General features: G+C 36.6%; 1 protein-coding gene across 1 annotated transcript in view; it reads right to left on the bottom strand.

Moving 5' to 3' along the window:
- The window catches only part of GTF2F2 (general transcription factor IIF subunit 2), a 177,915-nt gene that overhangs the window by 84,228 nt on the left and 78,331 nt on the right, over positions 1–15,356 (bottom strand). The gene's annotated exons all lie outside the window — the stretch shown is intronic.

The following is a 15,356-nucleotide window of genomic DNA, read 5'->3' as shown; positions in this document are numbered from 1 at the left end:
ACTGGAGAATGCAGCAATCTCCCAACTTTGCCCATTTTGTGGTGCACAATGGTGCCACATTGAAGGGGCATATTCACATTACAGACAACAGAGATTTGTATAATTATTGTGACAATTTTCTGGAAGATAGTAGTACTGCTTTCTTTAACAAAATCTGTAAATTACCATGATTTTCTGATAGATAAAAATAAAAACCCTTCAGGAAGGATAATTTTTTAAAAATGTGTACAAGAGTACCAGATGGACTAGTAATGATGGTCCCGATTCTGCCTGAGGGAATCTGGCCACTTCTATGGGTCACATTCAGTAGCAATCCTCCCAATAGATCTCCAACAAGTGCAGCTAGGCCAGACCTACCCACTTGGCCCAGGAAGCAGAGATGGTTGTCCTGGTGACAAATCCTCCCACAAACAAAAAGGACTACTCGATTTTGTGTTTGGGGCCAATCTACAAATTGTATAATTTCAATGATTTCCCCCCACCAAAAAAAATCTTCCTACGCAAATACCTTGAACAGATAATCTAATGACTGTTATTTCACATTTAGTAATAAAAGGCTTAAAATCAAATGCCCAATTTGACTTATGCCCATTCATTCTTAAAATGTATTCAGAAGTGATAGAATTAAAAGGATCAGAAAAAGGATAAAAAGTAGATGCATACAGAGAGATATTACTAAGGGAAGGAGTAAAAACAGGAGATGTCCGGATAATAAAGGAAAATTTCCCATACTTCACAGTTTTGCCTCAGGCTAGCTTTGTTGATTTTCAACTGTGAGTGAACAAAGAGAAATTGTGTACTGAAATATTTTTATTCTGTGGAGCTGTGAGACTTTGTAGAAATACCACCATATGTCAATATTGCTTCTCAGGACTTATAATTTGAATCTTAAGCACAGCTAAATGTATTTTAAACAGAGATTAATTCAGAACATAATCATTCATAAAAGTATAACTGTAAATCCTAAACTTTAAAATGCTGATTTTTGATTTGCATTTTAAGGATTCATTGCACATAAAGCTGCCAGAAGAAAGATAAATGAGATCTAATCCTTATAGACAAAAACAAAAGTAATGAGAGTTAAATAAAGAACAAAATGTAATTAATTACAGACTATTAGAAAAAGGATAGCAGGAGCTTTGTGTACATGATGTATCCTGTGTGGAGGAAAATGGCTGGGGAGATTCCACACATGAGGTGAATCTGACAGGATGAACTAGAGTTTGGCAGGCAGAAAAGCATGAAAAGAATGCTGCAGACAGTGAGACATGACAGCACGTGATGCATGTGTGGAGGGGTGAACCTGCCTGGTGTTGACACAGTACACACTGAGTGGGAGTGGCAGCAGAATAAGGAACCAAAATCCTGAGGAATACCACAAGAGTGGCCAGAAGAGGTGGGGAATTCCAAAGATGAGCTTAGGGACAACCAGATACCAAAAACATTCCTTTCCCCCTCCTACCTTAAAGTGAAACTATCAAAGGACTTGAAACAAGGCAATTATTTAAAATCTTTGTTTGTTGTTTAATTATGCCAATGTTTTAATTCTTTATATATAAACTCAATAACCTCTTATAATCATTTGGAATTCATTTTTCATCAGAATAGTAAATCTCAGGGCCAGTCTATAGCTCAAGGTCTGTGGGGGCAGCTGCTATGGTTTTTTACAGGAAAGATGGCAATCTTTCCCAGCCAATCTCCCTAAGAAGTCTTCCTGCATTCTCTGTGGAGACCTGCTTGTTTTTTACAAAACACTGAGTAAAACACCTTGCCATGCTTTTTATGGTAGTTTTATCTCACTGGTATTCTTGCACTGTTACCACAGCTGTCTATTTATAATATTATATTGCATTTTTTAAAAATTTTATTTAAATTGTTGTTGCAGTACAATTTTCTATCTTTTACTCCCATCCCAACCCACCCACCCACCCCTCCCCTTCTCCCTCCCATTTCCACCTATAATACTGTATTGTATTTTAATGAAAACATCCAGCTTCTTTCACATAATCCTTCATGTAAAAAGGCGCAGTTCAAAGGAAAAGGATATGAAAACAAGGGCACACTTATGGCAGAGAAGGCTTGCTTCCTTCTTGGGTTAGCTCCTCAGAATGACTGCCTGTTCCCAGGCGTTCACAAAATTTTTGATTAAAAAACACATTTTCCCTGACTGGTGTGGCTCTCAGTGGATTGCATGCTGGCCTGTGAACCAAAAAACACACTTCGCATAACATGATATTCTAAAGATCCACCCATGTCATAAATGACAGCATTTCATCTTTCACAGCTGAATCGTATTCCACTGTATATATGTACTACATCTTATATATTTTTATTAACTATTGTCATCCCAATAAATTTAAATTAAAAAAAGATGTATAGCCCCACAATTTAAAGATCACACATCTGGGTACCTCAGGAGAGCCATCAAAATTTCACTGCAGGAGAGGATAAGACTGTTTACAAGGACAACTTTGGAAAATTTCACGGTTAATATCCTTTACACTTTCCAGAAAGATTCTGAACATTCAGAAGATTTATAAACTAAAAACCCTCCCAGCTCTGAATCTGGAAAGTATCTACGTGGCCTAATCTACCACTTTAGGATTTCTGTTTTGAAGATAGGATTATTGTCGTGGACTCTATAACAAAATCTCCAGATTCTTTCTCTCAGATCTATTTACCTTTCTGTTCTAGTTCTAATGTAAACTTTATTAAATTAGGTTATTTACCTCAGGGCAGGGATTCAGAAAGAATCCTTATATACAAGTCTCTTCTGTCATGAGAACTAGATGGAGTGGGGAATATCTCCAGGAGAGTTTTAGGACAGGAAATCTTAGTTAATTGTCATAAGTATACTTAGTATTTATTTATTTCTACTCTGTGTCAGATAGCTCATGTATTATTATATTTTATTTAATCTTTATCATAACACTGAGATAAATGAAGTACAGAGAATCATATACTGTGCCTAACATCACATAACTGGTAAAAAGGGAAGCCAGTCTTTGAACCCAGGCAGTTTGACTCCAAAGGCTGATTGATCTCTTATTAACTGGTCACTTAACTCCTGCTGCCCCATATGAATAAAGAGGCTGATAATCCTGAGAGCTGCATGTAGCCATCCTGCTATCAGGAGATAAGCCAGACTGAAGATAGTCAAGCTGGAGAAAGACAGACCCAAGAAAAGTAGAAACAGAGCAACAGCACTGATGATATTGAGAAGTTCTAGTTAAAAACATGGCTTCAGCCCAGAATACCAATGGATCTGATTCATGTGAGTCAACGAATTCCTTTTATTTTTACACCATTTGCTTTGGGTTTTCTGATACCTGCAAATGAAAGCATCCTCAAAAAAGAATACTGACCATTAATTTCGATATTCTCCAAAAACTGTGCAATAAAAGCTATTTCAAATATGATCACTAGAAAGCCAAAATGTAATACTCTATTTCACTAGTCATAAAGTTACAGATAAAACTCCAAATTACTATGACCTCAACCCTTATTGAGGATTAATAAAAAAATGTTTTTCTATAAAACTATTGCTCATTTATTACTCATTTTGCAAAGATAACACAAAAATTGATATAAAAAATTGCATTAAGAGTTCCGGCCGAGGTAGAGATGTACAACTAAAAGAAGGAAACAACCAATTTAAAAACAAAAAACAACCAGAAATGACAGAAAATCAAACTGTATGGAAGTCCAACAACCTAGGAGTTAAAGAAGAAACATTCATCCACACTGGTGTGCTGAAGAAAGGAAATATGGCCCAAATGAAAGAACAGGCCAAAACTCCAGAAAAAGAGCTAAGTGATAAGGAGATAGCCAACCTATTAGATGCAGAGTTCAAAATGCTGGTAATCAGGGTCCTCACAGAAATGAGTGAGTATGGCCACAAAATGAAGGAAGACAGTAAGGCTATACAAAGTAAAATAAAGTATACAGGGAACCAACAGTGAGAGGAAGGAAACCAGGACTCAAATCAACGATTTGGAACAGGAGGAAGAAATAAATGTTCAACTGGAACAGAATGAAGAAACAGGCAACTCAAAAAAAAAAAAAGGAGAGGCTCAGGAACCTCTGGAACAATTTTAAATGTTCCAAAATCCGAATCATAGGGGTGCCCAAAGGAGAAGATGAAAACGAAGAAATTGAAACTTATCTGAAAAAGTAATGAAAGGAAACTTCCCCAATCTGGTGAAGGAAATAGACTCATAAGCCCAGGAAGCTCAGAGACTCCCAAACAAGTTGGACCCAAAGAAGGGCACACCAAGACACATCATAATTAAATTACCCAAGATTAAAGATAAGTAGAGAATCTTAAAAGCAGCAAGAGGAGAGAGTTGCTTACAAAGGACTTCCCATAAGACTATCAGCTAATTTCTCAAAAGAAAGCCTGCAGGCAAGAAGGTGCACGAAGGAAGTATTCCAAGTCATGAAAGGCAAGGACCTACATCCAAGATTACTCAACCCAGCAAAGATATCATTTAGAATGGAAGGGCAGATAAAGTGCTTCCAAGACAAGGGTATCAAGAAGGGGGAGAATAAGGGACTTCTAAGGGTACCAGGGAGAGGGAGATAAATGGAAGAAAAAAGAATGGGACAATTGTAATAGCATAATCAATAAAATATAGTTAAAAATTTACATGAAAATGTTAATACAGTACCATCATATTTCCAATTTTGTGACTACTGGGAAGCACACAACAATTTATGTTTAGCAATAGCAGTTGGTTCCAGTCTAGAATTTCTAGTATACATTTCCTGCCCAAACTTCTATTATATGTCCCTTAGTTTTAGTTGTCGTTTTAAAAGGTTAGCATTTTAGTGTATCCAGGCTATCCACAATAAGGGTGACCTTACATCCTACTTTATCTGGAACTACTTATATTGTTGTCTTAATACAGTACGTTCTCTGAGTAGTTCTCATCTTCATTCTCAAAGTCCAATTTTAACAATAAATTATAAACTCATAATATTTATAATTCATCTGTATGTTTTTTAAATATACTTTTATTGATTATGCTATTAAAGTTGTCCCAATTTTCCCCCTTTGTCCCCCTCCACCCGATACCTCCATTGCTGCAGCAATACACCCCCAGTTAATGTCTGTGGGTTATGGATATAAGTTCTTTGGCTACTCCATTTCCTATACTGTTCTTAACATCCTCCTATCTATTCAGAACCTATAAATTTGTACTTCTTAATCACTACACCCTTTCCCTCATTCTCCCCTTCCCCCTCCCAATAACCCTCCAAATGATCTCTACATCCATGATTGTTTCTGTTCTTTTTTTTATTTTAATCATTGTTCAAATACAGTTTTCTGCTTTTTACTCCCAATCCAGTCCCCCCTCCCACCCCTCCCCACTTCCCTCCCATTACCACCGTTTCTGTTCTTCTTGTTTGCTGTATTTTTTAGATTCAATTGTTGATGGTTTTGAATTTATTGCCATTTTAATGTTCATGGTTTTGATCTTTTTCTTATGTAAGTCCCTTTAACATTTCATATAATAATGGTTTTGTGATGATGAACTCCTTTAGCTTTACCTTGTCTGGGAAGGACTTTGTCTGTCCTTTAATTCTAAATGATAGCTTTGGAAGATAGAGAAATCTGAAGCGTAGATACTAGGTTTTCATCATTTTGGATACTTCTTGCCAGTGCCTTCTAGCCTGCAAAGTTTCTTTTGAGAAATCAACTGACGGTCCTATTGGAACTCCTTTTCAGGTAACTATCTGCTAATGTCTTACTGCTTTTAAGATTCTCTCTTTATCTTTAACCTTTGGCATTTTAATTATGCTGTGTCTTGGTGTTGTCCTCTTTGAGTCTATCTTGGTTGGGACTCTCTATGCTTCCTGGACTTGTATGTCTATTTCCTTCACCAGATTAGGGAAGGTTTCTTTCATTATTTTCTCAAATAAGTTTTTAATTTCTTGCTCTTTCTCTTCTACTCCAGCATCCCTATGATTCAAATGTTGGTATGTTTGAAGTTGTTCCATAGGCTTCTTGCCTGTTCTCATTTTTTTTGAATATTTTTTTTTCCTTCTTGCTGTTCTGATTGAATGTTTTTTTTTTCCTTCAGTTCCAAATCATTGATTTGATTCTTGGCTTCATCCACTCCATTGTTGTTTCCATGTAAATTTTTCTTCATTTCACTTAGTGTAACATTCATTTATGCCTGGCTCTTTTTTTATGTTGTTAAAGTAACCGATGAGTTCCCTGAGCATCCTTATAACCTGTGTTTTCAACTCTGCATCTGACAGATTATCTCCACTTTGTTTAGTTCTTTTCTGGAGCTTTGTTCTGTTCTTTCATTTGGACCATATTTCCTTGTCTCCTTGTTTTGATAGCCTCCCTGTTTGTTTCTATGTGTCAGGTAGAGCTGCTTTGAAACCCTGTCTTAGTAGCGTAGCCTATTGTCGAAAAGCACACCCGTAAATTGGATGGGGAAGAGCCTTAGGTAATTGCCAGGGCAAGGCAGCCCATGTGAACCAGGTTGATGGAGTCTCAGATATGGTGTCTTTGTTCTGTGGCTCTGTGTTGGGGAGGGTCAGAAAAAAGACTATGGCTATTGCCTTATGTCTGGAGTTTTGTTCAGGAGGAAGCTATCTCCCAGCACTTATCCTGATGCCAGACACTTCAGTTTTTCCCTATATGCCACTGGTGCCTCTAAAATTCTTGCCCTAGTGATAGAGCCTAGCACAAGTGAGTCTGCTTAAGTCCTAAGTTTGTTTTGGGCCCCATAAGAGGAAATGCCTCAGCATCCCACAGTTTCTTCCTTTGCCCAATTACCACTGGTTTTCACAGCCACAAGTACTTATGTTCTGGACAATAGAACCCTGGTGTGGGGCTGGGATCCTTCACTCCAGAGGTATGCCTCCCAATTTTTATCTACCAACATGTACATGTGGGACTGCCTGCTGCACGTCTCTGTCTCTCCTACCTGACTGAATTAATGTGATTTCTTTAATTCCTTCGTTGCCGGACTTCCACAGAGTTCTATTTTCTGGTAATTCTGGGTGATAGTTGTTTTGTATTTTAGTTGTAATTTTTGCTATGGTTGTGTGAGGGGCAAGCTGTATTTACCTATGCCACAATCTTGATTGGAAGTCCTCATCTTGTATCTTTTTAACAAGAAGGATATAGTTATAACATACTAATAGATAAGAAAAATCACTTACAAAAATTATTCTTCATGAAATGTATATATGAAGGGTCAAAATGACAGTACTAAATATATTCAAATAGTAGTTTAAATGTGGCAAGAAGAAATGCTGTAGTGTTTTTATTGCATTAAACAAAATTTTATTTGCAGGAATTTCTTTGGGCACAGATCTAGTTCACTCACTTGAATGACACAAACCAAAAATTATGTAAAGATATACTGAATAAAGGGGCCTTTTCCTCTTCCCTTACAATAAGACATTCTAAGACATCTTTTAGTATAATATGGGACATTAGGAAACTAGGCAGGTGCAGCACGGTAACCTCCCCCCAGGAAAGAATGTGCATCACAACATGCTTTCCAGTATACGATGTCTCAGCGTAGAGAAGAACCTTATTTTTTTCTTTTCCTCCCCTCCACAGCCAATGTCCCATTCCCAAAGAGAAAGGCCTGTCTTAGGATTTTGAAGAAAACCCACAATCACTGAAAGAATTAAAAACTTCTGAATATAGGAGCTCATTCTTTGAAAAGACAAGCAAAATCAACAGGCCTTTAAGCAGACTCAACAAGAAAAAAGAGAGGACCCAAATAAACACAATTAGAAACAAAAGAGGAGAAATTATAACTGATACCACAGAAATGCAAAGGACTGTAGGATATTACTATGAAGAACTATATGCTAAGACACTTGAAAACCTAGGTGAAATGGACACATTTCTAGAAAAACATAATCTCCCCAAACGCAGTGAAGAAGCAGAAAGCCTGAAGACACCATAACACCTGATGAAATTGAAGCAGTAATCAAAAAGCCTCCAACACACAAAAGCCCTGGACCAGACAGTTTCACAGGAGAATTTTAAAAAACATTTAAGGAAGAGCTAATCCCTATCCTTTACAGACTTTTCAAAAAAAAAAAAAAAAAAAAAAATCTAAGAAGAGGGAAGACTCCCAAACTCTTTTCATGAAGCCAGTATCACCCTAATCCTAAAACCAGATCAAGATACAACAAAGAAAGAAAACTACAGGCCAATGTTACTGACAAACATAGACGCTAAAATCCTCAACAAAATATTGGCAAACAGCATCCAACAATACATTAAAAAGATCATACACCATGACCAAGTGGGATTCATCCCAGGATGCAAGAATGGCACAATATTCACAAATCAATAAATGTAATACACCACATAAACAAAAGACAAAAAATCACATGATCATATCAATAGATGCAGAAAAAGCATTTGATAAGGTAGAGTACCCATTTATGATAAGAAGAATCTGCAAACTGGTAATAGAGGGAGCATTCCTCGACATAATAAAGGCCATATACAAGAGACCTACAGCCAACATCATACTCAATGGACAAAAACTTAAGAGCTCTCCCACTAAGATCAGGAATAAGACAAGAATGCCCGCCTTCACCAATCCTATTCAGGAAGTCCTAGCCACAGCACTCAGACAAGAAAAAGAAATAAAAGGCATCCAAATTGGAAAGGAGGAAGCAAAACTATCACTGTTTGCGGATGACATGATAGTGTACATAGAAAATCTACAGACTCCACCAAAAAACTGCTTGACCTAATAAATGAATTTGGCAAAACAGCTGGATACAAAGTAAAATATCATAAACAGAAATCAGGAAAAAAAATCCCATTTGATATAGCAACAAGAAAAATAAAGTACCCAGGAATAAACCTAACCAAGGTCGTACAAGACCTGTACTCAGAAAACTATACAACACTGAAGAAAGAAATTGAGGAACACACAAGCAAATGGAAGCATGTGCTATGCTCATGGATAAAAAGAATTAACATCATCAAAATGGCCATACTTCCCAAAGTGATTTATAGATTCAATGCAATCCCATTAAAGTACCTATGACATATTTCAAAGATACTGAACAAACATTTCAGAAATTTACATGGAACCACAAACGACCCCAGACAGCTGCAGCAATTTTAAGAAAGAAGAACAAAGCAGGAGGGATCACAATACCTGATATCAAACTGTATTACAAGGCCGCTGTAATCAAAACAGCCTGGTACTAGCATAAAAACAGGCACATAGACCAATGAAACAGGACAGAGAGCCCAGAAATTAACCCAGTTCTCTACAGTCAATTAATATTTCACAAAGGGGAAAAAGCATAAAATGGAGTAAAAATAACCTCTTCATCAAATGGTGTTGGGAGAACTGGACAGCTACATGAAAAAAAAAATGGAACTCGATCACCAACTTACACCATACTTAAAAATAAATTCTATGTGGATAAAAGACTTAAATATAAGTTGTGATACCATAAAAGTCCTAGAGGAGAACATAGGCAGGAAAATCTCAGATATTTCACGGAGCAACATTTTCACGGATGTGTCCTCTAAAGCAAGGGACATAAAGGAAAGAATAAACAAATGGAACCTCATCAAATTAAAAAGCTTCTGCATGGATAAAGAAAACAGCATTAAAATGAAAAAAAAAACCCAACTACATGAGAAAACATAGTTGCCAGAGATATCTCAGACAAGGGTTTGAGCTCCAAAATATATAAAGAACTCACATGACTCCACTCCAGGAAGACGAAAAACCCAATTAAAAAATGGGCAAAAGACTTAAACAAACACTTCTCAGAAGAGGACATACAGAGGACCCAGAGACATATGAAAAGATGTTCAGCATCACTAGCCATCAGAGAGCTACAAATTGAAACCACAATGAGATACCACCTCACACCAGTCAGAATGGCCATCATAAGCAAATCAACAAACAAGGGTTCGAGAGGATGTGGAGGAAAGGGAACCCTAGTACACTGTTGGTGGGAATGCAAACTGGTGCAACCACTGTGGAAAATAGTATGGAACTTCCTCAGAAAACTAAAATGGATCTGCCTTTTGACCCAACAATTCCACTGCTGGATTATACCCTAAGAGTCCCGAAACACCAATCCAAGAAAACCTTTGCACCCCAATGTTCATAGCAGCACAATTTATAATAGTCAAGTGCTGGAAGCAACCTAAGTGCCCATCAGCAAATGAGTGTATCAAAAAACTGGTACATTTACACAACGGAATTCAATGCAGTAGAGAGAAAGAAGGAGCTTATCCCCTTTGTAACAGCATGGATGGAACTGGTAAAGCATTATGCTAAGTGAAATAAGCCAGGCAGTGAGGGATAAATACCATATGATCTCATCTTTATCTGGAACATAATCAACAAAAGAAAAAAGCAAGCAAAATATAACCAGAGACACTGAAATTAAGAACAATCTAATAACAGTCAGAGGGGAGGGGGGAGAGAACAGTGGGGAGAAGAGTTTTCAGGAATTACTATAAAGGACACATGGACAAAAAATCAAGGGGGTGGGTGGAAGCAAGGGAGGGAGGTGGGCTTGGCTGGGGTTGAGGGGAGGGGTGGGGAGAAAATGCAGACAACTGCAATTGAATAACAATAAAGTAATTAAAAAAGTAAATAAAAGTGAAAAAAAAAACCCTATCAACAAATGAATCAAATAAACAAACTAAGGAAACAAGAAGAACAGAGAAAGAATTATGGATATGGAGAGAGTTTTGATGGTTGCCAGATGGGGGATGTTTGGGGAATGGGCGAAGAGGTAAGGGGATTAAGTACAAATAGGTAGTTACAGAATAGCCATGGGGATATACAGGAAATGGAGTAGGCAAAGAACTTATAAATATTACCCATAGACATGAATAATGGTGTGAGGATGGCCTGAGAGGCACTTGGGGGGTGTTTGGTGGAGGAGGGCACGGGGGAAAAATTGGGACAACTGTAATAGCATAATCAATAAAATTAAAAAATAAAGTCCTGTTAAAGTAACACTACTCATTTTTAAAGAGCATTATTTATAAACATAAAATATACTGTGCAATATACTCATTCATGTTACTAAACATATAATTCAGGTGCTATTTTCTAAAATATAATACAGCGAAAACTCACTGAGTCATAAAACAATTTACAACTTGAGGAAAGAAAGGTCTTCCTTGGTAAAGGCTTTTTCTTCTAGTCCTGTGTAAATGGAAGACTATTTTTTATATTTTGAATAATTTTCAATAATATAATTGAAGAATAAGTATATTCTTAATTGTTGATGAAGTATTCTGTATTTGTTTTATAATCATTTCTCCCTTCTCAGAGCAATGTATGTGTATGAACTGAAAAATGTGTATATGAACTGAAAAATCAATTCCAGGTTTCAAATGCAGTTCTGAGTAAGACAATTAAAAAAGCTGAGTGTTGTTGATTTTTATGTTTCCATACCTAGAGTTTTGGCATTCCTTTCTATTTCAATATATTTCAACCCAACAAATAGTTCTGGATATATTATATCTGTAATACACTTTGCTAACTGTAAAGAATATAAAAAGAGGGAGGGAGAGTACAAAGAAAAAAAGGAAGAAAAATAAAACTCACAGCCCTTACTTTTTAAGTTCATAATCTTGTACAAAATGCAACTATGTACACCTAAATGGTAGAAAACACAGACTTTTACAGAAATCATTAAAAAAGAATAAATAAGTATGTGAAATGTAGAAAAGGAGGATGGCAGATCCTAACTAGAGTGAGGAGTGGAAGCTACACGAAGGCTTCCCTGAGTTGAGTAAACGGAAACTGGATTGGTTTTAAAGGCTCAAAAGAACCTTGGCAAAAGGGAGATAAGGCATTGTAGGTAGAGCATGGAGTACGTTACAAAGGCATAAAAATTCTTAGCACGTTTGGAATAACAGTTTCTAGTGTGATACAGCTATCTGGTGTCTATGTAAAGGGGAATACCTAAAATGAAGCCAGAAAGTGAGACAAGAGCCAGATTATAAAAAAATTTGAATGTCATTAGGTGTAGGCAGTCAGGAGGAGGTCCCTGAAAAACTGAGCATATGTGTGAAATATCTAGGTATAGGATATCTCACACACTGAACCGCCAATTCTGTTCTCAAAACTTATATTTGATGTCACACACATCTGGAAATCTGCCACCATGTTCATTCATTAGTATCTTTCTTCCTTAAGAGTTTATTTATTTATTTTTAGAGAGAGGGGATGGGAGGGAGTAAGAGAACTATCAGTGTGAGAGAGAGACATTGATCAGTTGCCTTTCATATGCTCCCTGACTAGGGAACAAAACCTGCAACCCAGGCATGTGCCCTGACCAGGAACGCAACCAGCGACCTTCAGCTATGCAGCTAGCTGAGTCACACCAGTCAAGGCATGCTACGTTTCTATCCCCCCCTGTCCCCCTCACTCTACTGTCAGTAAATCGATTTTTTTTAAAAGATAATCTTGCGTGAGAGTGTGTATCTTCAGGTTCAAAGACTTAATTAACTATCTGGAGGAAGAATTTGCCCACTGGTACTCTACTTGCAATTTAAGTCATTTGATTTTGATTTTTTTTAAAAGGAAAGATCAATTATTTTATCATTTTAAAAAAAAGATTTTATTTTTAGAGAGGGGAAGGAAAGAGAAAGAGAGAGAGCGAAACATCAGTGCGTGGCTGACTCTCGCACACCCTGCACTAACGACCTGGTCTGCATCCCAGGCACAAGCCCTGACTGGGAATCGAACCAACAGCATTTGGTTCACAAAGAACCAAAGAGCAGAGAAATGGCATGATCTGACAGATTTTTAAAGAAACTGCTCTGGCTACTGCACTGACAACAGACTACAAATAATACAGCAAGGGTGGAAGCAGGACCTGTATTATTAGGAGGCTATTGCAGTGATCCAGGTGAGAAATAATGACATGTGGGTGATGAGACATGGTAAGACTGTAGATGTGTGATATTTTAAAGGTACAGTTAATCAGATTTTTCTGATACATAGGATATGGGATGTAAGAAAGGAATCAAAAATGTGTTCAAGGTTTGGACTGACAAAGTGGAGGACAGATATGGCATTAACTCAGTGAGAAAGCTGGTGGAGCAGGTTTTGGGGGAAGGACTAGGAGTCCAGTTTTTGAAATGAACCAAGCTTTTGGGTATTTAAGTTTGCAGTTCAAAGAAAAGATATGAGCTGGAGCTTCTGTTCTGCCTTAAACAAATACTGTATTCCAGGCTTGCAGAACAATACACAAGTTTCTAATGTGTTCCCCCCAAGTCTTTGTGCCTGAATGTTTCTTTGTTTAACTAGAGTGCTCTTACTTCTTTTTTTCACTTGGTTGAAAACTCTCAGTCTTCAAGATTTATGTTAGTTGTCATCTGTTTCATGAAACTCGGATGGTTATCATCTATTTTACGAAACTCAGATGATTACTATCTTCTGAATCGCCCTGTTTCTGTAAGTCACTTAAGTAACTTAAATATATAATGGCTGGTCTTTTACATACTAAAGGCTAAACAATTTTAATTTCTTTTTTGTTAAGAAAAAAGGCAGCCATTTCATAAGCATGGTGACTTGCCGGCTCATCATCAGAAATCTTTAGAAACCTTTCAAGAAAATTAAGACAAGAGGAAAAAGTCTTGGCAAGCAGTTCAGTAACGAGATTTTGCATTTTCCAATTTCAGTAGTTATTTGAAGACAAATCTTCAAAAAGACTTGTATAACATAATAAACTCCACAGGATAAACACAAAGAGAGAAAAATTTGCCTAAGTCCCAAAGTTATTTTCTATTATAAATTTTTTTTTCATTTTAATTGTCATACTTTTACTTGCCCTAGGGAGGTATTTAAATGAGTGGAATTACTGGACAAGAAAATCAGTCTCTTTGTTTCATTCCCAAGAGATAAACTCTAATCTAATTGAGAAAAGGAAAAATATTAAAAAGATGATGTGCAATTTAAAGAAGATCCAGCTCAACCAGCCTCTTTTACAAGTGAGAACACTGGAATCCAGAGAGGCCACCACAACTGTTGGAATAGGTGCCCTCAACTACCAGTTGTGTGTAGCTAAAATCTGATCAAATATAAGCTCCAGGAGGTCAGATATTTTTGTTTGTTTTGTTTCACCTAGTAAGTGCTGAAACAAACAAATTTATAATTCTGAACTACATGGGATTGAAATATAGTCAATATAAACTATAATACATTTATTTAGGGTTTAAAAATTGCTTGACTCTTTGAAAGTCATAAAATTTAGAGTATCAAGAATTTGCAATCATCTTAAAAAAAAGATTTTTATTTATTTATTTTTAGAGAGAGGGGAAGGAAGAAAGAGAGGGAGAGAAACATTGATGTGTGAGATGTACATCGATCGGTTGCCCCCCACTGAGGACTTGGCCCGCAATCCCCACTGGGAGTCAAACTGGCAACCTTCTAGCTCACAGGCCGGCACTCAATCCATTGAGCCACACCAGCCAAGACTGCAATCATCATTGTTATATATTAATTACAAAACATTAGCCTTGTACAAAAGTGGGAAAGGGTGGACCCTGAAGCAAAATCTCAAACAAAGTATTATGTTTATAAAAAAATTTCCTGCAAATCAAGAGAAAAGGATAATATTCTAGTAATATATTTGCTTTATACAGTATAATATTTTAGACATTCATTATGGGAAGATTATAACCTTTGAAAATAAAATAATACAAAGTTATTATTATTATTATTATTACATATCTTTAAAGAATCAAGGTTTATAAGGATGCCCTGGCTGGGTGGCTCAGTTGGTTAGAGCATCATCCCATACACCATGGGTTCCATTCCTGGTCAGGGTGAGCACAGGAGGCAACTGATCGATGTTTTCCTTTTTCTCTTTAAAATCAAATAATATATCCTTGAGTGAGAACTTAAAATAAAAATCAGGGATTTATTAGGACAACTAGAAAAAGAAGTTTAAAATGTTTGATTCCAGGTTATATTAACACAGTAGCCTAAAAAAACCCCTAATGAACAGCCCAGGTTCTAAAGGGTCCCTTGCCAAAGAAACTCTTACTTGGGCTTTTTAAAAATTGAAGTATAACTAACATGTCACATTATATTTTTAGGTGTACGACATGATTTATTTGATAATCATATATACTGCAAAATGTTCACCACAGTAAGTGTAATTAAGTTAGTCACCATACATAGTTACAAACAATTGTTTTCTTATGAGGAGAATTTTTAAGATCTTCTCTCAGCAACTTTCAAGTATACAACAGAGTATTATTATAACTGCAGTCAACCTGCTACACATTACATCCCTATGACTTATTTAAATGTTTTACAACTGGAAGTTCATTCTTACTTGGTTTTAAGACC

The sequence above is a fragment of the Phyllostomus discolor genome, chromosome 11 (assembly GCF_004126475.2).
Source record: "Phyllostomus discolor isolate MPI-MPIP mPhyDis1 chromosome 11, mPhyDis1.pri.v3, whole genome shotgun sequence".
Taxonomy (NCBI): Eukaryota; Metazoa; Chordata; class Mammalia; order Chiroptera; family Phyllostomidae; genus Phyllostomus; species Phyllostomus discolor.
This window is presented reverse-complemented; position numbering and strand designations above follow the sequence as displayed.